The following is a 27,990-nucleotide window of genomic DNA, read 5'->3' as shown; positions in this document are numbered from 1 at the left end:
GCTAACAGTAGTTCCATAAGCCTTCCACTTCCGGATGATGCTCCCAACAGTGGAGACAGGTAGGCCCAACTCCTTGGAAAGGGTTTTGTACCCCTTGCCAGCCTTGTGACCCTCCACGATCTTGTCTCTGATGGCCTTGGAATGCTCCTTTGTCTTTCCCATGTTGACCAAGTATGAGTGCTGTTCACAAGTTTGGGGAGGGTCTTAATTAGTCAGAAAAGGCTGGAAAAAGAGATAATTAATCCAAACATGTGAAGCTCATTGTTCTTTGTGCCTGAAATACGTCTTAATACTTTAGGGGAACCAAACAGAATTCTTGTGGTTTGAGGGGTTGAATAATAAATGACCCTCTGAATAAACTTTTCACAATTTAAAAAAAAAATAAAAAAAGAAATAACATTCTTTTTTGCTGCAGTGCATTTCACACTTCCAGGCTGATCTACAGTCCAAATGTCACAATGCCAAGTTAATTCCGAATGTGTAAACCAGCTAAAACTGCAGGGGGTTGAATACTACTTGTAGGCACTGTATATGACAGGGAGAGAAAAGAATAGTGATCTCCATCTTAGAGCACTTAGGGTGGATCATAAAACAGGAAAATCTAGAACACAAACCTCAACAGTGTCGGTCTTTCTTGGGGCTGATCCTGGATTCAGTCGCTCAGAAGTCTTTTCTCCTGGAGGAGCAGATACTGAAGTCTCAATCCCTGGTCACCTTGGCGATTGAAAAACCAGTCATGACCCTCAGACAGGCTATGTCTCTTGTGGGGACCCTCACATCCTGCATCCCCACGGTTCTTTGGGCTCAGATAGATACGAGATCCCTTCAGATGGAGGTCCTGGTCTGACAGCAACAGTCAGGAGGCTTCTTGGATTTGAGACTCCGCTTGGATCCAAAGGTGTTGCTTTCTCTGTCCTGGTGGCAGGACTTAACTCTATTGTCCGCAGAGGTGTCCGGGTGTCCCAACATCACGGATATCATCCCAACAGATGCAGGTCACTTAGACTGGGGAGCTTACCTGAGAACTCACCTGTTACAAGGACTATGGGACGATCATGTGAGGACTCAGTCCTCAAACTTCAGTGAACTAACTGCAATAAAATCAGCCAGGGATCATCCCATGACAATAGATGCAATGCCGATCTCCTGGTCACAGGGTCTTCTATATGCCTTTCCACCCCTGGTTCTTCTTCCGGCGGTGCTTAGGAAGGTTCGGGAAGACAGGCCCTCATTATCGTCATAGCTCACTTCTGGCCAAAAAGAGCCTGGTTCTGTTGGCTCCAAAGACTGGCAATATCAGACCCTTGGATACAACCGGACAGGACAGATCTACTAGTCCAGGGACCAATGTGCCAACCCAAGGCTCCTACCCTCCACTTGACAGCGTGGCATTTGCAAGGCGGCTGCTCCTAGCACAGGGATTCCCCTGAGAATTTAGTAAAACTCTCCTTAAAAGTAGGAATCCGGTCGCCACTGGTATTTATTGAAGGGTCTGGTGAAAAATCCAGCAAGTTTCCTGGGCACAGATTGGGGGTCCCCCTCTCTTCCCGGCCATCCTGGAAATCCTTCAGTAAGGGTTGGATTGAACTTATCCACTAGCACCTTGAAGGTACAAGTTTTGGCCCTAGGAGCCCTCTATAAACATAACCTCAGAGAATAGATGGATTAGCAGGTTCATTAAATCCTGTGCTAGAGCGACTCCTGTCCCTTCTCCTTGCATGCCTCCCTGGGATTAAATCTTGTCCTTGATGCCCTTATAGACACCCCATTGAGCCCCTTTCAGATGTTCCCTCCAAGACCCTGAAGGTGGTACTACTCATTGCTTGACGTCCTCTAGACGGGTGGGTGACCTACAGGCGCTCTCCATTGTCCATCCATATACCCAAATTTTGGTCGGTAAGGTGGTATTGCGTACAGATCCCTCATAGCCTAAAGTGGTCAAGCCCTTCACAGGTCCCAGAAATTTATACTGCCTTCCATTGTGACCCTCCTTCCAATGACAAAGTGGACAGGCTCCATAACTTGGATCCCCCGGACTTTCCCTAGAACGTATCTACAAGCACCTTGGCTAGGTGAGCCCGGGATGCTATGTCACTGCCCTACTCAGCTAAGGGGGTGCCAGTTCCCCTGCAGATTAGGGCCTTTCCACTGGGTCACTTTCTACTACTTGGGCTGAGCGGGCAGAGGTGTCTATTGATCATATATGCAGGGCCGCCACTTGGTCCTCTTCCTCTACCTTTTTCTGTCACTATAGACTTGACTTGTCCTCCACGGCCGACCCTTCTTGGTAGACGGGTATTACAGGCGGTGGTCCCTCCCTTAGGTGATTGGTCTCTAGAATCTCTCAGGTGGTGCTGTCATGGGCGAAAGGGAAAAATCTTAATTACTTACCGGTAATGGGATTTTCAGAAGCCCATGACAGCACCCTTAGTTCCACCCTATGCACTGGTTATGGGAACCCTTCGGGGAGTGTTAGAGTTAATGGTGTATTCCTTTGGTGGTGGTGTGATTAACATTTTTGTTTGTGTTTTGCTGGTCCTCTCTGGCTCCGTAAACCTACTGATGTGGAGGAGAGGTACCGCCTTTTTATAAGTGGGTTTCCTGTCCTGGTGTGGGCGGAACCTATCTCTCAGGTGGTGCTGTCATGGGCTTCTGAAAATCCCATTACCGGTAAGTAATTAAGATTTTCCAATCTCAGGCTTTTCTTAGGTACAGCTCACTAAATGTTTCACATCAGATTGCTTCAGTCTATGAAGAGGGGGGGAGGGAGGGAGCAAGTTTGTGGTGTATCATATATGCTCCAGGGACAAAGAAACTGATAACAGAGCTAATAACTTGATGTTTTGGCTTCTATACCTATACAAGTCCTCATATAAGTCCTCATCAATCCTGTTGATGTATTTTCCCTGTATATTGTATGTATATTGTATAGAAGCTATCCTCCCAAAAGTACATGCGCTCAAAGAAAAAACAAGCATCAAGCATACAGAGGACATACAGTATACTGGACTATTTATTTATGCACAGTTTATTGAAAGTTTAAATATGCTTTAAGAAGTAATGACCTTAATCTTGTTATCCCGTTCACTCTAGCAGTCCTGAGATGAGTGCGGCCTTCCTTCTTTCTGAGTGTGGTTACTTTTTAGCCTTGCCTGTAGAGGAGGAGCTTCACTGGTGCTCAAGTGCAGCACAGACTTATCTCAGCTGAGACAAAGCCTAGATCCTCAGGCTACATACATTCACACACAGCGGTTTTGCGGATCCGTTTTTTGCAGTGAAATGCAGTGACTCTGGGCATCCCAGCAAAGTCAATGGGTTTCAAGATATGACATTCAGACACATCGTTTTGTGAGGATCTGTTTTTGGGCTCAAAAATGGATCCTCACAAAAAATGAGCATGTCAGATTGTGTGGCGTTTTTCTAATCTGCTTTTGCTATTGAAAACATTATCTATGAGCTCAAAAACTTTTCAGGTGATGCAGTTTTTTAAAAAGCTGATCTGCTTTTGCAGCTGAAAAACATATCCTCAAAAAACACAGCAAAAGCGCTGTGTGAATGTAGCCTTAAGGCTGCTTTACACGGTACGACCGATTGTAAACCAATTGTGACCAATTTCACAATCGATCGTACCCGCCCCCGTCCTTTTTGCGTCACGGGCAAATCGCTGCCCGTGGCGCACAAAGTCGGTAACCCCCCATCACACATACTTACCTCCCGTCCGACCTCGCTGTGGGCAGCGAACGTCCACTTCCTGAAGGGGAAGGGACGTTCGGCGTCACAGCGACGTCACGCGGCAGCCGGCCAATAGAAGCGGAGGGGCGGAGATGAGCGGGATGTAAACATCCCGCCCACCTCCTTCCTTCCACATAGCCGGCGAGAGCCGCGGGTCGCAGGTGAGCTGCTGTTCATCGTTCCCGGGGTGTCACACGGAGCGGCGTGTGCTACTCCGGGAACGATGAACAATTAAATTAAACGATATTATGAAACCTAGCGACCAGTACACGACTCACGATTTGTGAGCGATACTGCGTCGCTAGGAGGTGTCACACAGGCCGGCATCGCAAGCAATGCCGGATGTGCGTCACAAAAACCGTGACCCCGACGATCTATCGCACGATAGATGATCTGGTGTAAAGCAGCCTTTAGATTAGGAATAGAACAGCCATTTATAGGACATTTCATAACTTTCCCAAATTCCTATGAAAAAAATATTCAGCACATTCTGCATTGAACTACAGTACCAAATTTATTATATATTTTACGAGTCTGAGTCGGTCCATTTTATACAGATTCCACCAAAATGAACACCAACTCCGACTCCACAGCCCTGGGTGCATATCCCGGCATCCTTCTGGGTGAGGGTGCAGAAGTCATTTAACCAATTTGTTTGGTTCAAGGTTCGCTCCTGGCTTCGCAGTGGCATTCTCTCCAGACCAAAAGATGCGGGGGGGGGGGGCTGACGGACTGTAGATGTTGCGCCCTGGCAGCCGCTCACGCAAGGATCCTGGACCTAATGCTCAATTTGGAGTGTAAACTATGGGTCCGACATGCTTGGGACTTATGTTCCCTTTCTGTGCCAACTCTCCCATGGACATGGCCCGTGCTCCCCCGTCACAACATTGCAATGTCCTACGCCACTGAGCAGACCTTGTTAACTGTCCATTCCCCCCAAACTAATAGGCCTTTGCTGCACCCTCTTGGGCCCCTGATGCCGATAACGGACAACCCGGGGTTTCTGCCTGGGGCTTCATCTAATTCTTTTTTGGGTGGCTCCAGACAGAACCCCTTACGTCTGCTTCATGTGGCCCCAGACGGGGTCCTACTCCCGCTCTCCATAATTATTGTGGTAAGATACCCAAAATGCATTATCATTTTGAATATGCTCAACTTCGACATTTCTGAAACTCACAGGTTTGGGCTGAGTCACCGGTGTCCACCATCTCCACCATCGAATCTCTGTGGTTGACACAACTTAGAACAACCAACATACACGGACATTTAAACCGTGCCATGATTTGTACATGGATCGAGCCATATACAGAACATAAATGCAAAGAAAGAAAAACTGTACAAAGGCAATTTATGAAAATTGTATAAATTTATTAAACAATTCAGAATAGACATACATAAATATAATCAAAAGATTAAAATAGAACTTTGGTGAGAGGACCAGCAGGTGGCGCACTCACTCCACAGCTCCGTGACCAAAGGTAACTAGATAGAGGTATTGAGAGGGGAAAATAGCTGCAGTAAAACACTACACAGAGATGTCCACTGATTACCAAATAAACAGATAAATAACTAAATATAGCTAGCTGCCTTAGTGCATAAAGCAAAAAGGGCAAAGTGTCCATACAGCAGCAAAGCATATAATAATCACTCCACGACTCAGGTATTATATATATATATATATATATATATATATCTTTTTTCTGTTTTGAGGAGTTTTTTTTGCTGCTGTGATTGCACTTACCTTTGTGTCCCCTGGCCCTGGTTATTATATGCTTTGCTGCTGTATGGACACTTTGCCCTTTTTGATGAGAATAATGGGGTTGGGGGAAAATATGTGTAACTGGGTTAAAAACTGGCTCAGTGATGGGAAACAAAGGGTGGTTATTAATGGTACGTACTCGGACTGGGTCTCAGTTCATAGTGGGGTACCACAGGGGTCAGTATTGGGCCCGCTTCTTTTCAACATATTTATTAATGACCTTGTTGGGGGCATGCGGAGTAGAATTTCAATATTTGCAGATGATACTAAACTCTGCAGGGTAATCAATACAGAGGAGGATAATTTTATATTACCGGGAGATTTATGTAAATTGGAGGATTGGGCTGAGAAGTGGCAATTGAAGGTTAATGTAGATAAATGTAAGGTCATGCACTTGGGTAGAGGAAATAACATTTATGATTATGTACTTAATTGTAGAACACTGGGTAAAATAGACACAGAAAAAGACTTGGGTGTATGGGTGGATGGTAAACTTAACTTTAGTGGCCAGTGTCAGGCAGCTGCTGCCAGGGCTAATAAAATAATGGGATGTATTAAAAGAGGTAGAAGTGTTCATGAAAAAAATATAGTTCTACCTCTGTACAAGTCACTAGTGCGACCGCACTTATATACTGTGTACAATTCTGGTCACCGATATATAAGAAGGACATAGCTGAACTGGAGAGGGTGCAGAGAAGAGCCACCAAGATTATTAGAGGAATGGGGGGGCTGCAATACCAAGACAGGTTATTAAACTTGGGGTTATTTAGTTTGGAAAAACGAAGGCTTAGGGGGGGATCTAATCACAATGTATAAATATATGAGGGGACAGTACAGAGACCTTTCCATAGATCTTTTTACACCTAGGCCTGCGACTGGAACACGGGGGCATCCGCTACGTCTTGAGGAAAGAAGGTTTAATCATAATCACACACGAGGATTCTTTACTGTACGAGCAGTGAGACTGTGGAACTCTCTGCCGCATGATGCTGTAATGAGTGATTCACTACTAACATTTAAGCAGAGCCTGGATGCCTTTCTTGAAAAATTTAATATTACCAGTTATGTATATTAGATTTTATGACAGGGTGTTGATCCAAGGAACTAGTCTGATTGCCGGATGTGGACGAAGGAAGGAATTTTTTTCCCAATTGGAGCTTGTTTGCCACATTTTTTTTTTTTGCCTTCCTCTGGATCAACATGTTAAGCTATGGGTTGAACTAGATGGACTTTAGAGTCTCCCTTCAACGTTAAAAAACTATGGTACTGTGGCACTCCATTGCAGCCTTGAATATTGGGTTCCCTGGCGGTGTAAAGGTTAATCTCTGTGACACTCCACTCACTGCAGTCTTGAAAATTGTCGGGTTTCGCGGTGGGTGCATGACAGGCGGCGGGTGCGCGAAGCTCGGAAACGCAGCCAGGAGCAGGCGGGCTGATTAACCGGAGAGGAGGCGTGGCAGGAGAGGAGGAGGCAGTAGCGGCGCATGCGTAGTAAGCGATGCGAATTCTGGCCTGTCGATCATTTAGCCGCTAGTAGTGGCCAGAGGGTAGCGTCTACAATAGTTGATTTTTTTGAGGGAATGATGTCACCAGAAGGGGCGGGTTCTCCTCGTGCCGTGAAGATCTGTGAGCAGGAAGCAGCAGTGCTCGGGCTCGGTTGCGTCTAGTTCAGAGTTGATGTTTTGTGCTCCTCTGATCTAGCTGCTTCAGCAGTGAGCTGGCTATATCGGAGTTGATTTTTGGAGGTCTCATTTTCTCCACTCTGATCTAGTCGGTCACTACTGAAGTGTCTAGATCAGAGTGGGGTTTTTTGTGGTCCTCATTTTCTCCACTCTGCTATAGACGGTTCAGTGCTGAGGTGACTAGATCAGAGTGGATTTCTTGAGGCCTCGCTGTAGTCACGTGTTTGATCACCTCATTTTATCCACTCTGTTCTAGCTGATTCACCAGTGAGGTGGCTAGATCAGAGTGGATTTTTTGATGATCTCTCTGATCTTTTCTCCATTCTACACAGTTCAGTTTCTACAGCGGGGTCTCCAGGCCTCAGAGCCGCACACACTGCAGGTCTTCAGGATTTCCTCAGCATTGCACAGGGGCTGGAATCAGATTTATAATTGGAATGATTTCATGTTTTTATTTATTAGATAAACGGTTATATTTATTATTTTTTTTTCCAAAGGGCAAATTTTTATTTTCATTATTATTAAAACTTACATTGTATTATTGCTTTTTACAATATAAATAATGACACACAGCGCCGATTGTTCAGTTTTGGTAGAATTTTAATTTTACTATATTTCCACGAGTCGTGGCCGCAGGACTGACATTGAAAGAGTGGGCGGAGCCTCACAATGAAAAACGGAACCGCGCAGCTGACAGTCTTCATAACTTACCATATTGGGTCAGAGTGGATTTTTTGAGGATCTCCCTGTAGCCTTCATTCTGTACAGTTTGGTACTGAGGTGACTGGAATGGATTTTTTCAAAGAGTGGGAGGAGCCTCAAAGCAAAAAACGTAACAGAGCGCAGCCGAAAGTACTCATAATATACACATTGTATCGGAGTGGATTTTTTGAGGACCTCATCATAGCCTCCACTATGGACAGGTCGGTGCTAAGGTGACTAGAATGGATGTTTTTCTGAAGATTGGGCAGAGCCTCACAGGGAGAAGAGTACAGAGCGCAGCAGAGTCTTCACAATCTACAATATTGAATTGTAGTTGCTTTTTGAGGACCTCATTTTAGCAACTCCATTCTAGATGACTCACTAGTGAGCTGTCTAGATTGGAGTGGATTTTTTGATGATCTCCCTGTAGCCTCCACCAGGGGTTATACCACCAATAGAGGCACCGCTATAAGGCCCGTGAGTCACTGGGGCCCGATGCCAGTGCTGGCATCGATTCCCCCCCTCCCGCGGGCCCCCTGCCGAGGATCGCACTTTCATTTATATCGGCATCACAGATGCCAATACAATTGAAAGGAATGATGAGAGAAGGAGCAGAGCACTCCCTTTCTCATCATTCTCCCGCTGTGTGTCTGTGACACTCTGATGTGTCAGCACAGAGGAGCGCGGTGACGTCACTACTGCGCGCTGATGTGCTAAAATGTCAGAGCGGCAGAACAGTGGACACACGCTGAGGAGACCGGGGCAGTGGCTGAATGAAAAGAAGTGAGTATATTTTTGTATTTAAAAAGGACAGCCAGAGGACTATGGGGAAGCATACTATTATATGGGGGTTGCAAAATAGTATATGGGGGTTGGATATAACTATATGTTGGTGCACAATATTATATTGGGGCACCCAATATGGTGGTACACTATATGGGGCTTGCATACTAGTATATGGTGGAATGTAAGGGGTGCATACTATTATATGGAGGAATATAAGGGGTGTATACTACTATATGGAGGAATATTAGGGGTGCATACTACTATATGGAGGAATATTAGGGGTGCATACTACTATATGGAGGAATATAAGGGGTGCATAATACTATATGGAGGAATATAAGGGGTGCATAATACTATATGAAGGATCCCTTTTACATGGACTATAGGGGTACATTATAAATTGAGGACTATGGGGTTGGATAATCCAATATGAAGGACTATGGGGTGCTTTATAATATATATAGGACTATGGGGTTTGCATTATATGGAGAACTAATGGGGTTACCTTATACATGGACTATAGGGGTGCATTATATGTAGAGGATTATGGGGCTACAAAATACAATATGAAGGACACCTTATACATACAATGTGAAGGTGCATTAAACATGGAAAACTATGGGGCTGCATAATACCATATGAAGAACTATGGGGCTGCATTATAATACATATACAGTCAGGGCCAGAAATATTTGGACAGTGACACAAGTTTTGTTATTTTAGCTGTTTACAAAAACATGTTCAGAAATACAATTATATATATATAATATGGGCTGGAAGTGCACACTCCCAGCTGCAATATGAGAGTTTTCACATCCTAATCGGAGAAAGGGTTTAGGAATCATAGCTCTGTAATGCATAGCCTCCTCTTTTTCAAGGGACCAAAAGTAATTGGACAAGTGACTCTAAGGGCTGCAATTAACTCTGAAGGCGTCTCCCTCGTTAACCTGTAATCAATTAAGTAGTTAAAAGGTCTGGGGTTGATTACAGGTGTGTGGTTTTGCATTTGGAAGCTGTTGCTGTGACCAGACAACATGCGGTCTAAGGAACTCTCAATTGAGGTGAAGCAGAACATCCTGAGGCTGAAAAAAAAGAAAAAATCCATCAGAGAGATAGCAGACATGCTTGGAGTAGCAAAATCAACAGTCGGGTACATTCTGAGAAAAAAGGAATTGACTGGTGAGCTTGGGAACTCAAAAAGGCCTGGGCGTCCACGGATGACAACAGTGGTGGATGATCGCCGCATACTTTCTTTGGTGAAGAAGAACCCGTTCACAACATCAACTGAAGTCCAGAACACTCTCAGTGAAGTAGGTGTATCTGTCTCTAAGTCAACAGTAAAGAGAAGACTCCATGAAAGTAAATACAAAGGGTTCACATCTAGATGCAAACCATTAATCAATTCCAAAAATAGACAGGCCAGAGTTAAATTTGCTGAAAAACACCTCATGAAGCCAGCTCAGTTCTGGAAAAGTATTCTATGGACAGATGAGACAAAGATCAACCTGTACCAGAATGATGGGAAGAAAAAAGTTTGGAGAAGAAAGGGAACGGCACATGATCCAAGGCACACCACATCCTCTGTAAAACATGGTGGAGGCAACGTGATGGCATGGGCATGCATGGCTTTCAATGGCACTGGGCCACTTGTGTTTATTGATGACATAACAGCAGACAAGAGTAGCCGGATGAATTCTGAAGTGTACCGGGATATACTTTCAGCCCAGATTCAGCCAAATGCCGCAAAGTTGATCGGACGGCGCTTCATAGTACAGATGGACAATGACCCCAAGCATACAGCCAAAGCTACCCAGGAGTTCATGAGTGCAAAAAAGTGGAACATTCTGCAATGGCCAAGTCAATCACCAGATCTTAACCCAATTGAGCATGCATTTCACTTGCTCAAATCCAGACTTAAGACGGAAAGACCCACAAACAAGCAAGACCTGAAGGCTGCGGCTGTAAAGGCCTGGCAAAGCATTAAGAAGGAGGAAACCCAGCGTTTGGTGATGTCCATGGGTTCCAGACTTAAGGCAGTGATTGCCTCCAAAGGATTGGCAACAAAATATTGAAAATAAAAATATTTTGTTTGGGTTTGGTTTATTTGTCCAATTACTTTTGACCTCCTAAAACGTGGAGTGTTTGTAAAGAAATGTGACAATTCCTACAATTTCTATCAGATATTTTTGTTCAAACCTTCAAATTAAACGTTACAATCTGCACTTGAATTCTGTTGTAGAGGTTTCATTTCAAATCCAATGTGGTGGCATGCAGAGCCCAACTCGCCAAAATTGTGTCACTGTCCAAATATTTCTGGACCTAACTGTAGGACTATGGGGGCTGCATTATATAAGGACTAATGGCGTTACCTTATACATGGACCATAGGGCTGCATTAGAATACATGAAAGACTGCCGAGACCCACCCACCGGTTCCCCCTCCCCACGGCGCAATGAATGAGACCACACATGGATTACCTTTTCTTTTGTACTTTATTGAAGGTATCCACCATTCAATGTTGATATAAAAGGGGGTTGCTTGTTATTTTGGCCACAGCTCTAAACACAGGCACAAATCCACCTTAAACCTGAGGGAGGAGGCTCGATACCTAAGGCCAACCGTGGCAGGTTGGCTCTCACCAAATCCTTCTTCCACCGGCTGTGACTTCTGAACTTGTAACAAAACCTTAATGGAGGGAGGGCGGGCGATGCTCACCCTGAGGGCAGATTGTTGTAAGAGGAAGGAGGGACTCCGGAGGCTGCTTATATGACCTGGAGGAGGTCCCAGCAAGGAAGGGGGGCATTGCACAGTGGGGAGGAGGGAGAGGTGACCGTGGAAGGACATAGCAAGGGGCTCAGCAGTAAGGGGCAGCGCCATCAGCCGCAGTGCCCTGCAGATTGCCGAGACCCACCCACCGGTTCTCCCTCCCCACCGTGCAATGAAGGAGACCACACATGGATTATCTTTTCTTTTGTACTTTATTGAAGGTATCCTCCATTCAATGTTGATATAAAAGGGGGTTGCTTGTTATTTTGGCCACAGCTCTAAACACAGGCACAAATCCGCCTTAAACCTGAGGGAGGAGGCCCGATGCCTACGGCCGTCCGTGGCAGCTTGGCTCTCACCAAATCCCTCTTCCACCGGCCACGGAGTGGCGAAGGCCCAAGCCTGAGCTGCGACCCCCACACAGGGCCCTTATGGCCTGTTCGACCCCGTCCTGAATGTCCGACAGGAAAATATCTAGGCCTATATCATTGAGGCTAAAACCATCCTCTAACACCAATCGGCTGATATCTGACTCCAACATCTCGTGTTCCAGCACTATATCTCTTCCTACCGCTACAAATTTGGCGATCCGCATATTAACGTGCCGCTTTGACCGCTCCACAGCTGCTATATTCCTTGCCCCTGTCCAACTCAATCTCGGTAATATACTGGACCATACCACCACTGCGTTGCTGAAGAAACTGCTAAACCTATCCAGGTCCGCTTGCACGACCGCAAGCAGCTCCTGGATCCTTACGTTTACTAGGTCATTTCTACCCGCGTGAATAGCCAGCACTGCCGGGCCCGTGGCTATCCTTGATATGCTCACCACCTCGTGCAGGACCTGTGTCCAGGCCAGGCCCCGAACTCCTCTCCAGTGAAACTTGAGGTGACTAAATCCTAGCACGCTTCCACCCGATCTCGACTCGGCCCGCCGTGCTGCCCACAATATGTGGGAGTGACCTAGGATCCAGATGCTAGGTCTCGACGGATCTAGGAAGAAAACTGTTAGCTACTGTATCCAGCATTTTTTTTTTTTTTTGCATAATGTCAGCGACCATCTTTGTATTTTATCTATTTATTTTTTGTGTACCATGACGTGATAAACAGTGCAAACCTGGTGGCGGGAACGAACGATTAGATATGATTAAAAATTGTTTAAAAAGAACTGAAGTCCTCAGTGGTTGATACCTTTCAATGGCTAACTGAAAAGTGGTAATAGCAGCTTTCGAGACTACTCAGGTCTCTTCATCAGGCATGGTATACATACGGTACAAAGATATATTTTACCTGTATTAGATATGATTAGTTATCTGATGGATGGGGGAAAAGGTATAGCAACGACCGTGACCGGTTCAAGGGTAAACTTTGTGGTTGGCATGGATCGGGGGTTAAATTAGATCTGGTCTGATATAGCGGAAGAAACAGTCGGATTTCCAACGCCCTATCTGCTGTATCTCCTCATTCGTGAAGCCGGCCCTCGCTGCCTCGGTTGCAGCGCCGATGCGGAAGGAGTGCGTGCTATAATCCCCTGGCTGTAAGCCCAGGCTGGAAAGTGACATTTTGAGCAAGGCCGAAAACTGTGTTGCCGTGAGCGTGGATCCATCCGCATGCTCTAAAAAGAATTTGTTGGGAACCCGAGACTCTAGGTAACGCTGCAAGATAAGGATGGGACAGAGGGGGCCGGGAAACGGGAAAATAGGGAACCAAACTCCTCGTCCGAGCTGATCTTTTTGCAGCGCCCTATGCGAACCCGTAACCATCATTGCAGATTATAACATTGTCGCGTAGCAGACCGCCGGGACAAACTGAGGATCTGCTGACTAATATGCAAATCCCCGAAGAATGCGAGCGATAAGGCCGCCAAGAGCAAGAGGACCTCGCTGTCATTGGTGCATACGTCGCCTAGCTGGTTTTTTATGCCTGAAAAGATGGCGAATGAAATGGGCCTCCCGCTTTCCGTGCACCGACGCTTCCAGCCTTTAACAGCCTGCGTGAACGGAAAGGCCTTGGTGACATAGGGCCATCTGCGAACCCGAAAGTGAAAGGCTATGCCTGCGAGCCGCTGCTGCGCTACTGTACCAGACACGCCGTTAGTATGCAAATTGCGCTATATACCGAGCAACGGCATTGCTGAGAAAAACGCGGTCACCAGGCTAGGCAGCGGTTGAGCTAGATTTAACCATTCTTTCCAAGCCTTACCGTACGAACGCCACGTTGATGGAGCTAGGGATGCCTGGACCAAAGGCATCAGCTGTTCTCGGGGACCGTCCAGAGGAACTGTGGACACTTTTGGCCATTGCTGTCCGCTTCTGGGTGCAATGCTTGGAACGTCTGAAATTCAAAACGCGATAAGGCATCAGCAATACTGTTATCGATCCCTGGCACGTGACGGGCCCTTAACCAGATGTTATGCTCGAGGCACTTGAGAACTGAGTACTGTAGTAAGCTGATCACTGAATATGAAGGACTATGGGGACTGCATTATAATACATGGAGGACTATGCGGTGCAGTATATGGAGGACTATGCGGTGCAGTATAATATACGGAGGACTATGCGGTGCACTATAATATACGGAGGACTATGGGGTGCAGTGTAATACATGGAGGACTATGGGGTGCAGTATAAAATATATGGAGTACTATGGGGTGAATTATACATAGATGACTATGGGGTGCAGTATATATAGGACTATGGGGTTCAGTATAATATACGGAGGACTTTGTAGGCTGCATTATAATACATGGAGTACTATGGGGAGTTCATTATACAGTAATACATGGAGTACTATGGGGGCTGCATTATAATATATGCAGGATTATGGGGACTGCATTGTTATACATGGAGGCCTATGGGGTCTGCATTATAATACATGATGAGCTGTGGGGTGCATTATAATACATGCATGACTGGGGGCCTCATTATAATATATGAAGGTCTATGAGGGCTACCTTATCCATGGACTACAGGGGTGCATTATAAAACATGACGGACTATGGCGGTGCAGTATAATACATGCAGGACTATGGTGGCTGCAGTATAATATATGGAGGACTATGGGAGTTGTATTATAATATATGGAGGACTATGGGGTGCATTCTAATAAAATGAAGGGTTACATGGGACCCAATACACTATATGGAAGGCTATGTGGGGGCCAATATAATATTTGGAGAACTATACAGTCATATGGAAAAGTTTGGGCACCTCTATTAATGTTAACCTTTTTTCTTTATAACAATTTGGGTTTTTGCTATTTCAGTTTCATATATCTAATAACTGATGGACTGAGTAATATTTCTGGATTGAAATGAGGTTTATTGTACTAACAGAAAATGTGCAATCCGCATTTAAACAAAATTTGACCGGTGCAAAAGTATGGGCACCTCAACATAAAAGTGACATTGATATTTTGTAGATCCTCCTTTTGCAAAAATAACAGCCTCTAGTCGCTTCCTGTAGCTTTTAATGAGTTCCTGGATGAAGGAATATTTGACCATTCCGGTTTACAAAACAATTCCAGTTCAGTTAAGCTTGATGGTCGCTGAGCATGGACAGCCCGCTTCAAATCATCCCACAGATTTTCAATGATATTCAGGTCTGGGGACTGGGATGGCCATTCCAGAACATTGTAATTGTTCCTCTGCATGAATGCCTGAGTAGATTTGGAGCGGTGTTTTGGATCATTGTGCTGCTGAAATATCCATCCCCTGTGTAACTTCAACTTCGTCACTGATTCTTGCACATTGTCAAGAATCTGCTGATACTGAGTTGAATCCATGCGACCCTCAACTGTAACAAGATTCCCGGTGCCGGCATTGGCCACACACCCCCAAAGTATGATGGGGCTCCACCAAATTTTACTGTGGGTAGCAAGTGCTTTTCTTGCAATGCCGTTTTTTTTTGCCTCCATGCATAATGCCTTTTTGTATGACCAAACAACTCAATCTTTGTTTCATCAGTCCACAGGACCTTCTTCCAAAATGTAACTGGCTTGTACAATTGTGCATTTGCATACCTCAGGCGACTCTGTTTGTGGTGTGCTTGCAGAAACGGCTTCTTTCCCATCACTCTCCCATACAGCTTCTCCTTGTGCAACGTGCGCTGTATTGTTGACCGATGCACATTGACACCATCTGCAGCAAGATGAAGCTGCAGGTCTTTGGAGGTGGTCTGTGGATTGTCCTTGACTGTTCTCACCATTCTTCTTCTCTGCCTTTCTGATATTTTTCTTGGCCTGCCACTTCTGGGCTTAACAAGAACTGTCCCTGTGTTCCTCATTTCCTTACTATGTTCCTCACAGTGGAAACTGACAGTTTAAATCTCTGAGACAACTTTTTGTACCTTCCCCTGAACAACTATGTTGAATAATCTTTGTTTTCAGATCATTTGAGAGTTGTTTTGAGGAGCTCATGATGCCACTCTTCATAGGAGATTCAAATAGGAGAGCAACTTGCAAGTGGCCACCTTAAATACCTTTTCTCATGATTGGATACACCTGCCTATGAAGTTCAAAGCTCAATGAGGTTACAAAACCAATTTAGTGCTTTAGTAAGTCAGAAAAAAGTAGTTAGGAGTGTTCAAATCAAGACATTGATAAGGGTGCCCATACTTTTGCACCAGTCAAATTTTGTTTAAATGCGGATTGCACATTTTCTGTTAGTACAATAAACCTCATTTCAATCCAGAATTATTACTCAGTTCATCAGTTATTAGATATATGAAACTGAAATAGCAAAAACTCAAATTGTTATAAAGAAAAAAGGTTAACATTAATAGGGTGCCCAAACTTTTTCATATGACTGTACATACAAGGGGGCACAAAGACACAAGCTTGGGATGGGAAAGTTTTGTGCTCATGGAAAGAGGCTCTTTCCCGCAGCACCCAGCTTTCCAATGCTCTGATATGGGAAAGCTGGGTGCTGAGGACAAGATGGATAACAGAACATAGTAAAGCTGGGTGATTATAGAAAGAAGGATTTCAGATCATGGGAAACCTGGGTGCTGAGGGAAAGATCCAAGCGTTAACGTCATTATCCCATACCCCGAGTGTTAGCGTCATTATTCCATACCCCAAGTGTCTGTGCATTATCCCGTACCCCGTGTGTCTATGTTGGGGGGGGGGGGCCCAGGTCCAAACTTTGCACTGGGGCCCATCAAACTCTAGTTACACCACTGCTCAGTACAGAGATGACTAGATTGCAGTTATTTCACTGAGGTTCAAGATTTCTGGGCACTGTACTGTCTATAAGGCCAGAGTCACACTGGCGTATGACTCGAGAAAATCTCGCATTGACCTCGGCTTCATGTTAGACAATGCTGTAGCACAGATCTGCGATCTTTTCTTCAGTCCCAATCGGACTGAGGAAAAAATGGCAGCATGCTGCGATTGCAGGGAGTCTGGACTCACTTGCACTCATACAAGTCTATGGGTGCGTGTGAAACATCGCACTGCGCTCGGATGACATCTGGATATTCGCAGAGAAAAGTAATGAAAAAGATGGAGAGATTAATTCCTCCCTCTCCCCTGCACCTGTGATCCGATCACTGGATAGGATCACAGTATAATGACACTCGACTCACACTCACAGCAGAACCTGATCCGAGTGCCATTAGCATATCTCATATGATGCCTTAAGCGGGATTTACACGCTACAATATATCTAACAAGATGTCGGCGGGGTCACGTCGTAAGTGACGCACATCCGGCATCGTTAGTGATATCGTAGCGTGTGACAGCTATGAACGAGCAGAAATACTCACCTTGTTGTTCATCGTTGACACGTCGCTCATTTTCTAAATATTGAACGTCCAGTTGTTCAATGTTCCCGAGGCAGCACACATCGCTCCGTGTGACACCCCGGGAACGATGAACACAGCATACCTGCGTCCCACAGCTCCCGTCGCCAATGCGGAAGGAAGGAGGTGGGCGGGATGTTTACGTCCCACTCATCTCCGCCCCTCCGCTTCTATTGGCCGTCCGCTGTGTGATGTCGCTGTGACGCCGAACGTCCCTCCCACTTCAGGGAAGTGGATGTTCGTCGCCCACAGCGAGGTCGTTTGGAAGGTATGTATGTGTGACGGGGGTAACAACATTGTGCGACACGGGAAACAAATTGCCCGTGCCGCAAAAACGATGGAGGCGGGTGCGATCGCACGACACATCGACACGTGTAAAGCAGGCTTTATGCTAGTGTGGCTCTTGCCTAAGGAAAACCCTCTGAACAGTAACTCCATTCTATCTCACTACAGAGGTGACTAGATCAGAGTTGCTGCACTGAGGCTCATGATTTCTGAGCCCACTGTACTGTCTATAAGGACGTCTGGTGTACATCAACTCCATTATAGATGTTTCAGTAGAGATGACAAGATCGGAGTTGTTGCAACGAGGTCCATGATTTCTGGGTACTGTCTATAAGGACGTCCTCCCTGCAGCAACTCCATTCTAGCTGTCTCACTACAGAGGTGACTAGAGCGACCTAGGTCCATCATTTCTGGGTACTGTCTATAAGGACATCCTCTGTACAGTAACTCCATTCTAGCTGTCTCACTACAGAGGTGACTAGAGCGACCTAGGTCCATGATTTCTGGGTACTGTTTATAAGGACGTCCTCTGTACAGTAACTCCATTCTATCGAACTACAGAGGTGACTAGATCGGAGTTGCTGCAGTGAGGTTCATGATTTCTGAGCTCACAGCACTGACTATAAGGACGGCCTCAGCCAGTCCATGCATTGTGTTCCGAGATTGTACTGACGTTCATAGATGTTTGAAAAAGCCCTTATACAGATTACATGAAAGCTCCCATACACATAGGGATAAAGTCGCCCGGATCAGACATCAATCCGATGAGTATTGGGGCTTCCCGACTTACCTCAAGAATGGATGTAAAGGGAGGGAAGGAACCGGCGTGTTGGAATTCCACTTGTTGATCCTTTTGTTCTCTTGAAAGATAATCCACCCCCAGAGGAGGCAACATCTGCTCTCAGAGAAGAAAAGATCATTTGACCGAGCACTCCTGTATGTGATAGTCCAGAGAGAGCTGTCAGCCAAATGACTGTAGGGATTGTTTACAGGCCTTAAAGGGATTGTTTAGTGAAAACAAGTTATCACCTATCCATGGGCCAGGTGATCACCTGCTGATCAGTGTCCAATCACTGGGACCCGCACTGATTGGGAAAACAGGGAATTTTTATCCATGTTTCAGGTATGTGTGACATCCATTTTTAACATGGATGCCACACGTACCCATGTTATCTATGGTGTTTCTCACACATGCATGTTTTTACATGGACCGTGTGGCCCCACATTTCGCTGCACGCAGACATGTCCGTTTTTTCTCCAGCAGCACGGGGGTCACACACTGATGTGATCCGTATGACACGTATGGGAGAAAATACGTGTCTATGAAATAAAATTATTTTTTTATACTCCCTTGTCTTCAGCCCTGCTGTCTTCGACTTCGGCTCTGCTGTCACTTGCTTCGGATCCCCGCTCATTATACTCAATGAATATGCACTGCACGGATTACCTAGAAGCAGCAGCACCAGAGACATCAGTGCCAGGGACAGCATCACTGGGGGCAGGTGAGAATCCAGCAGTGTGTGCGCAGTGAGGTCAGGAGTATTCAAGGAACTCTGATGATATCTTGACGATACCCACCCTACTGCAGGTATAGTGACAGTGACTTCACGGGTTCATCAAAGTTCATTGGGTACTCCGATGAACCCATGACCTTACTGCCGCGACACCCACAGTACCACGGACGTCACAGGGATGTCATCCGAATTCATTGTGAACTCGGATTAACCCGTGACATCACTGCCGCGCCCGCACACATACTGCTGAGGTCGTCCCTGCGGTGACCTGAGCTCACCTTAGGATATCCAGGTCACCGAACGGAAGCATACACAGCAGTGTGTGCGCTCTCAAAATCAATGAGGAACGTTCTGTTCTCCATTGAATGAGACAGCAGTGTGGGATTGACGTGGCCACCCCAATTGGATTTTGGCAGACCAGGATTAGGGCTTTGATAGAGATTAATTTGAAAAAGAGGGTGTCTCGTCTTTATTTATTGAATGATTCTTTTTATGTCTTTCCAGGTTTGCTTTTGGGGAATGTCATGGGACCTCACCATGGATTACGGCGGAATTTTTATTTTTAAAAATCAAATAAATTGGTGAATGAGGGCCGAGTTGGAGGTTTTTTGCTCAAATAAACTTTGTTATTCCTATTTCAACTACTGGATTAGTAATGGCAGTGTCTGCTAGACGCCACCCATTACTAATACCAAGGCTTGATGCCAGCTGCAGCTGGCATCAATCCTACAATTACGCCATTTGCCATTGCACCAGAGCAACGGGAAGAGCAGAGTCCAGCACCAGAATTGGCGCCTCTAATGGATGTTCAACTTCTCAGGCGTTTGTGGGCTGCTATTGTAAGGGCTCATGCGCACGTAACTGCTGAATATTCGGCAGCGATTTGATAGCACATGTGCGCTTCAAATCGCTGCAGAAACACTGCATAATGTACGCCATTTTTTTGTTAAAAAAAGACTATTTCATGCGCACGGGGATGCTGCCCCCACCATAGACAGAGCGGGAGCTGCATCCATAGCACACGGAATAATTGACATGCTGCTTTTATGAACGCACGGATTTGGGTCAAAATTTTAGCAACCAAATCGCGGCATTCAAAAAAGCAATGTGCGCACGTATCATGCACAATCTACATAGATTGTGCAGGCGACGCAGGACACATGCATTTACGCTGCAGTGCTATACGCAGCGTAAATGCATGTAAGTACGCAACGTGCGCATGAGTCCTTAGGCTGGAAAGGGCCAAAAAACCAAGGCCATTTCCACCCTAATAATATCATCCCACAGTTGTCTGCTGTACCATGGGCTGGTTTTTAATAAAATGGAGGGGACCCCACAACATTTTTTAAAATCTAAAAATTTAATAAATAAGCATGGGATCCTCTCTATTTTTCATAACCAGCCAAAAGGTACAGCAGACAACTGAGGGTTGCAGCCTGCAGCTGCTGCTGTTCCTGTGCTAGACATGAAAATTGGGGTACCTTGCGTCTTTTTTTTTTTTTAATTAAAAAATAAAAATGGTGTAAAACAGCTGGTCAAGCTAACTATCTCTATATCACTATTCTATCTGTTCTATTTATCTTTATATATGTATTTATAATTTTTCAGGCTTTACACATTAAAAAAAAAACCCCAAAAAAACACATTCATTTCAGTATGTTACTTTTTTTTACCAATACCACACGGACGACCATACCGGCACGTGTGACTTGCACCTGTTTAAACACGGACATCTGAAAGGGGCCTTATAGATACCCATCTACTGTATGTACTATCGTTTTGAGTTGCTGCAAATTATGATGTTCTCCTCCTTGGCTAAAAATACTTCTCAAAATTTCTAAGGAGTATTGTTACCCCTCTAAAATATGTAGTGTGACCTCTGCCAGAGCCTGTCCTATGGAACAGCGGTGGCACCAGCTTCAGACGCTCAGCAAAATGCAACTTACGTCCCTTTAAATAAAATAAAAGGTTTCGCCCCAAATGACCTGAATCAGGCGGTGTGAGCCTCATGGAGTTATGTCACCACAAAAGGAGGGAAACACCAAGAAACAGGACTGGGGCCTAATAAATGGGGGGCATAATAGGATCAGGGGGCTATTAAAACACAAAATAAACTGTCAGCGAGATCTGAACAGTTTACTGTGGGTCTACATGTGAGGACTGGAAACTACCTCCAGCAATGTGTGACCGCAGCCCGATACAGATCCAACCGGCAATGTGTGACCGCAGCCCGATACAGATCCAACCGGCAATGTGTGACCGCAGCCCGATACAGATCCAACCGGCAATGTGTGACCGCAGCCCGATACAGATCCAACCGGCAATGTGTGACCGCAGCCCGATACAGATCCAACCGGCAATGTGTGACCGCAGCCCGATACAGATCCAACCGGCAATGTGTGACCGCAGCCCGATACAGATCCAACCGGCAATGTGTGACCGCAGCCCGATACAGATCCAACCGGCAATGTGTGACCGCAGCCCGATACAGATCCAACCGGCAATGTGTGACCGCAGCCCGATACAGATCCAACCGGCAATGTGTGACCGCAGCCCGATACAGATCCAACCGGCAATGTGTGACCGCAGCCCGATACAGATCCAACCGGCAATGTGTGACCGCAGCCCGATACAAATCCAACCAGCAATGTGTGACCGCAGCCCGATACAGATCCAACCGGCAATGTGTGACCGCAGCCCGATACAGATCCAACCGGCAATGTGTGACCGCAGCCCGATACAGATCCAACCGGCAATGTGTGACCGCAGCCCGATACAGATCCAACCGGCAATGTGTGACCGCAGCCCGATACAGATCCAACCAGCAATGTGTGACCGCAGCCCGATACAGATCCAACCGGCAATGTGTGACCGCAGCCCGATACAGATCCAACCGGCAGTGACTGATCACTAATGTCACACCGAGCGTTATCATTATAGAGATGAACATTCAGCCCATACGTCTACAACAGTTTTATTAAAACAAGTATCAATAATTCTAACAAAGAGAAATATTTATAGTTTTATTTTTATAGAGAACCATAGATTCCATGCTGCACAAGTGAAGGGGTAACACAAAATACAGATATAAATTACAGTGAATAAACCAATCCTCACAGACGGGTGCAGAGGAGAGCCGTGCGTTTTAGGTGTAAAAATTGTATTTCTGCAGTTACCATAAAAATCCTCTTGTTGAATACATTGGAGGACACAGAAGGGTGACGTGGATTAGACCACACTGTTCTCTCCGTCTCTAAGGTGGGACGACGGGGGGCAATTACACCCAGTGCCGATAGCCACAAGCTGTATATGAAAAACAAAGGGAGAAGATTAATAACACACATAGTTCCCTGTGCGAGCCTCACCCCCCCCCCCCCCCCCACGTGCAACACGGCCCTCTGCAAGCCCCCGAAAGTGCTGCGTCACCCCCTACCTAGTGCGAGCCCCACTAAAATGTGCAGCCTCCCCCTGCGAGCCCCACACTACGCGCAGCCTCGCCCCGCTGCCCAGGGCGAGCCCCACACTACGCGCAGCCTCGCTCCGCTGCCCAGGGCGAGCCCTCACAACTCGCACCAACGCCCCGTGCGAGTCCCCCAAACGTGCAGCGTCACCCCCTGCGAGCTTAACCAAACATGCAGTATAGCCCCCTGCAAGCACTTTCAAACGTACAGTCACCCCCTGCCCAGTGTGAGCTCCCCCCCCAAACGTGCAGTGTCACCACCTGCAAGCCCCCCCCCCCAAACGTGCAGTGTCACCCCCTGCCAGCCACCCCCCCAAACGTGCAGCGTCACCTCCTGCCAGCCCCCCCCAAAAGTGCAGCGTCACCCCGTCAGCCCCCCCCCCCCAAAACGTGCAGCGTCACCCCCTGCAGTGCCAGCCCCCCCAAAAACCGTGCAGCGTCACCCCCTGCCAGCCCCCCCCCAAAAAACGTGCAGCGTCACCCCCTGCCAGCCCCCCCCCCAAAAAAACGTGCAGTGTCACCCCTGCCAGCCCCCCCCCAAAACGTGCAGCGTCAACCCCTGCCAGCCCCCCCAAAACGTGCAGCGTCACCCCCTGCCAGCCCCCCCAAAACATGCAGCGTCACCCCCTGCCAGCCCCCCCAAGACGTGCAGTATAGCCCCCTGCAAGCCCCCCCAAACGTGCAGCGTCACCCCCTGCCAGACCCCAAACGTGCAGTATAGCCCCCTGCCCAGTTCCAGCCCCCACCAAACGTGCAGAGTCACTCCCTGGCAAGTGCAAGCCCCCCAAAACATTCCACATTGCCTCCTGCAAGCCTCACCCCAAACATACAGCGTCGCCTCCTGCCTAGTGTAACCCCCACACATTATGGAACCCGCCACAGCATCATCCCCTGTACCCTGTAACCCCACATATCCCCCTTCCTTATGGAAGCCTCCACAGCCCTGTGCTGCAGCTTCAGCCCCTTCCCTGTGATATATACACGAGCTGCAGCCCCCAGTAGTGACAGGAGACACTTTTATTTCTTCCCCCAAAATCCAGTGTGACCTCAGCTCTATAACTAATGAGGAAAAGCTGAATCTTCCCACCTCAGGGTCAGGATCCGTCCGCTCTGCACAGGAGCCCGAGCACTGCTACTTCCGGTCACAGATCAGGGGAGATGCTAGAGAATACAGGCTGCTTGCAGATTATGACGTCACTTCCGGGGCGTATTCAGGTACTGTTAGGGGGCGTGTCCTTTATTCAGCGCGGCCTGTAGCTCTAGGCTCAACCGATCTGGATTTTGGGGTAAGAAATAAAAGTGTCTCCTGTCACTACTGGGGGCTGCAGCTCGTGTATATATCACAGGGAAGGGGCTGAAGCTGCAGCACAGGGCTGTGGAGGCTTCCATAAGGAAGGGGGATATGGGGGGGCTACACAGGGCAGGGGGCGATGCTGTATATTGGGGGGCTACACAGGGCAGGGGGCGATGCTGTATATTGGGGGGCTACACAGGGCAGGGGGCGATGCTGTATATTGGGGGGCTACACAGGGCAGGGGGCGATGCTGTATATTGGGGGGCTACACAGGGCAGGGGGCGATGCTGTATATTGGGGGGCTACACAGGGCAGGGGGCGATGCTGTATATTGGGGGCTACACAGGGCAGGGGGCGATGCTGTATATTGGGGGGCTACACAGGGCAGGGGGCGATGCTGTATATTGGGGGGCTACACAGGGCAGGGGGCGATGCTGTATATTGGGGGGCTACACAGGGCAGGGGGCGATGCTGTATATTGGGGGGGCTACACAGGGCGATGCTGTATATTGGGGGGCTACACAGGGCAGGGGGCGATGCTGTATATTGGGGGGCTACACAGGGCAGGGGGCGATGCTGTATATTGGGGGGGCTACACAGGGCGATGCTGTATATTGGGGGGCTACACAGGGCAGGGGGCGATGCTGTGGAGGCTTTCATAAGGAATGTGAGAATAAAGGCCCTGTTACACACAGGTAAATCTGCGGCAGATCTGTGGTTGCAGTGAAATTGTGGACAATCAGTGCCAGGTTTGTGGCTGTGTACAAATGGAACAATATGTCCATGATTTCACTGCAACCACAGATCTGCCAAAGATTTATCTGTGTGTGACGGGGCCTTAACACTAGGCAGGAGGCGACGCTGCACGTTTGGGGGGCTTACACTGGGCAGGGGGCTATACTGCACATTTGGGGGGGCTCGCAGGGGGCGACGCACGTTTGGGGGGCTCACTGTGCATGGGGCTACGCTGCTTGTTTGAGGGGCTCGTAGGGGGGTGACTGTATGTTTGGGGGAGCTTGCACTGGACGGGGCGACACTGCACGTTTGGGGGACTCGCAAGGGGGTGGTGCTGCATGTTTGGGGGCTTGCAGGGGGTGACGCTGCAGTTTAGGGGGGGCTCACTCTGGCCAGGGGGTGACGCTGCACATTTGGGGGGTTTGGACTGGGCAGGGGGCAACGCTACATGTTTGGGGGACTCGCAAGGGGGTGGCGCTGCACGTTTAGGGGACTCGCAAGGGGGCAACGATGCACGTTTGGGGGACTCGCAAGGGGGCAACGCTGCACGTTTGGGTGGATCGCAGGTGGCGACGCTGCACTTTCGGGGTGCTCGCAGGGGCGACGCTGCACGTTTGAGAGGATCGCACTGGGCAGAGGGCGATGCATGTTTTGGGGGGGCTCGCACTAGGCAGGGGGCGACTGCATGTTTGGGGGGGCTCACACTGGGCAGGGGGCGACTGCATGTTTGGGGGGGCTCGCACTGGGCAGGGGGCGACTCTGCACGTTTGGGGGGGCTCGCACTGGGCAGGGAGCGACGCTGCACGTTTTGGGGGGCTCGCACTGGACAGGGGGCGATGCTGCATGTTTGGGTGCGACGCTGCACTTTGGGGGTGTGCAGGGTGTGCTGAGCAGTTCGCCATGTTGCACGCTGGGGGGCTTACACTGGGCGATGCATGTTGTAGGGGGCTTACACTGGGCGATACTGAACATTGAGGGGCGTACACTGGCTGATGCTGCATGATGGGACCACATCGGGGGTGGGGAGTGTAGGAAGGATGGATGGGGCACATCGGGGGTGGGGACTGTAGGAAGGATGGATGGGGCACATCGGGGGTGGGGGCTATAGAAGTCCATGGCTTATAGGGAACCTGTCACCACTTTTTTGGCGAATAAGCTGCGGCCACCACCGGGCTCTTATATACAGGATTCTACCATGCTGTATATAAGAGCCCAGGCCGCTGTGAGAACATAAACACTTTATAATACTTACCTAACGGTCGTGCGGTCGGCCATATGGGCGTCTCTGTTCTCCGGTGCCAGCACCTTCTCTTTCAGCCATCTTCGTCGTCTTTCTGAAGCCTGTGTGCTTGACGCGTCTACGTCATACACACTCGCCGATCCTGCGCAGGCGCACTACAATACTTTGATCTGCCCTGCTCAGGACCTGAATGCCGGCGAGTGTGGATGATGTTGGACGCGTCATGCACCGCGGCTAGAGAAGGAGGACGAAGATGGCCGAAAGGGGCGGCACCAGAGAACGGAAACACCCATATGGCCCACCGCACGACCGTTAGGTAAGTATTATAAAGTGTTTTTTATGTTCTCATAACGGCCTGGGCTCTTATATACAGCATGGTAGAATCCTGTATATAAGAGCCCGGTGGTGGCCGCAGCTTATACGCCAAAAAAGTGCTGACAGGTTCCCTTTATCATATTTCCTCCAGCAGGATATATATTTTCTCTTCCTCCTTTATGGACCTGAAATCCCGGGAAGATATCATAGTCTCCTGAAGTGAGTGTCCCTCACTGCTGAGTGTCCCTCACTGCTGAGTGTCCGTCACTGCTGAGTGTCCCTCACTGCTGAGTGTTTGGTGCAGTGTAGCAGGAGGTGGGTTTCATCCTTCCTTGGCCTCCAGGTCAGTGTTGGCACAGTCTGTCCTCCCTGGGCTTGTAGCTCTGCTTGTGTGGGAATTGATGGCTAGACTGTGGGCACTGAGTCTATATTGGCTCATAGTCCTGCGGTCTCTGGGGTCTGGGGGTTTCTCCAGATATGGGGTCAGTCTGTAGTCTCTGGTACGTGGTCAGTTTCTGTGAGGTGTAGACATCGGTCCTCCAGTCACTGACACCTCTCCTGGCCCTCGTCTACCATCTTCCTGATTCTGGCTTTTGTCAGGCTGCTGTGATTGGTCATTTTGTCCTGTTGGGTTTGGGAGAGCTGTGCCAGGGGTCCTGGTCCATCTGGACCACCTATATGTATCAGGGCTTTATGGTGATGGGAGCGTGGATTGTTATTCTGTAGGTGAGACTGACATGACAGTGCCCTCTTCAGAACTGCTAGGTGTAGAGGGAATCTGCCCAGCTCGGCCTGACAGGCGCTGTTGGAGGTGCTTTGATGGACGTGGAGAAGGCGCCTACAAAATTCCAGGTTGAATATTTATGTTGGGCTGGAATCCCACCTTGATCAATCTGGGTAAGCCCGGTTTCACACATCCTTCTTTTTGCCGGTTTTGCGGATGCGGCGAACTCCCGTACAGTGTATACAGTATAATGACAGCGCTGTAACGTCCGGGTCACATGCGCCGGTTACATGACAGCATGTGACCGGCGCTTGTCGCACTGCCACTGTACTGTATACACTGTACTGGCGTGCGCTGCATCCGCCAAACCAGCGAAAAGCCGGATGTGTGAAATCGGGCCAAGTGTGAGGGCCCCAGACTTCACTGCCGTACAGGAGGATTTCGGTGATGATGGAATTGAAGATTTTTAGCCAGACCCTCACTGGTGGCTTCAGATGATAGTTTCCTTCGGATGGCATAGCAATCTCTATTGCTTGTTTGAAGCTCCCTGACTGGTGAATTTCCAGGCCCAGGTAGGTGTATGTGTCCGTTCCTGTATGAATGCAGTTTTAAGACAAATGAAGGTGCTGGTCCGATCTTCATTTTTCTCTTCTGGAACTCTATGATGTTGGCCTCTTTTTAGGTTGATCAGTGGCGCACACGTAGAGCTGAATTGCTCCAAGATTTGTAGGTTGTCTTGGAGGCCTTTCTCAGTTGGTGTCAGCAGCAGGAGGTCATCTGCATAGAGAAAATGTCACCTGGGCGTCATGGAGTGTGAGACCTGAAGCTGTGGAACATTCCAGAGCAGTGTACGCTCATTGATAGAGATATTAAAGAGCGTTAAGGTGGCTTTACAGGCTACGACATCGCTAAAGTGATCTTGTTGGGGTCACGGAATTTGTGACACACATATGGCCGCTTTAGCGATGTCGTTGCGTGTGACACCTATGAGCAATTTTGAATCGTCGCAAAAACGTTCAAAATCGCTCATCGGTGACATCACCCCCTATTCCCAATTATCGTTGCTGCTGCAGTAACAATGTTGTTTGTCGTTCCTGCGGCAGCACACATCGCTACTTGTGACACCTCAGGAACGAGGAACATCTCCTTACCCACGTCCCGCCAGCAATGAGGAAGGAAGGAGGTGGGCGGGATG

The 27,990-nt window shown here is 48.0% G+C and overlaps 1 protein-coding gene across 2 annotated transcripts in view; it reads left to right on the top strand.

Moving 5' to 3' along the window:
• Positions 1 to 23,691: 23,691 nt before the first annotated feature.
• LOC142258730 (uncharacterized) overlaps positions 23,692 to 27,990 on the top strand; it is a 44,254-nt gene continuing 39,955 nt past the window's right edge. The window contains exon 1 of one of the 2 annotated variants that reach the window (XM_075331343.1): positions 23,692 to 23,773. The gene's annotated coding sequence lies outside the window, so the exon portion shown is untranslated. Of the gene's footprint in view, positions 23,774 to 26,296; positions 26,387 to 27,990 lie in introns of those variants that run through there. The other variant, XM_075331344.1, reaches the window with a different exon arrangement.

Source organism: Anomaloglossus baeobatrachus, assembly GCF_048569485.1.
Source record: "Anomaloglossus baeobatrachus isolate aAnoBae1 chromosome 3 unlocalized genomic scaffold, aAnoBae1.hap1 SUPER_3_unloc_3, whole genome shotgun sequence".
Classification (NCBI taxonomy): domain Eukaryota; kingdom Metazoa; phylum Chordata; class Amphibia; order Anura; family Aromobatidae; genus Anomaloglossus; species Anomaloglossus baeobatrachus.
The sequence above is the reverse complement of the archived record's forward strand: the minus strand, read 5'-3'. Positions and strand labels throughout refer to the sequence as shown.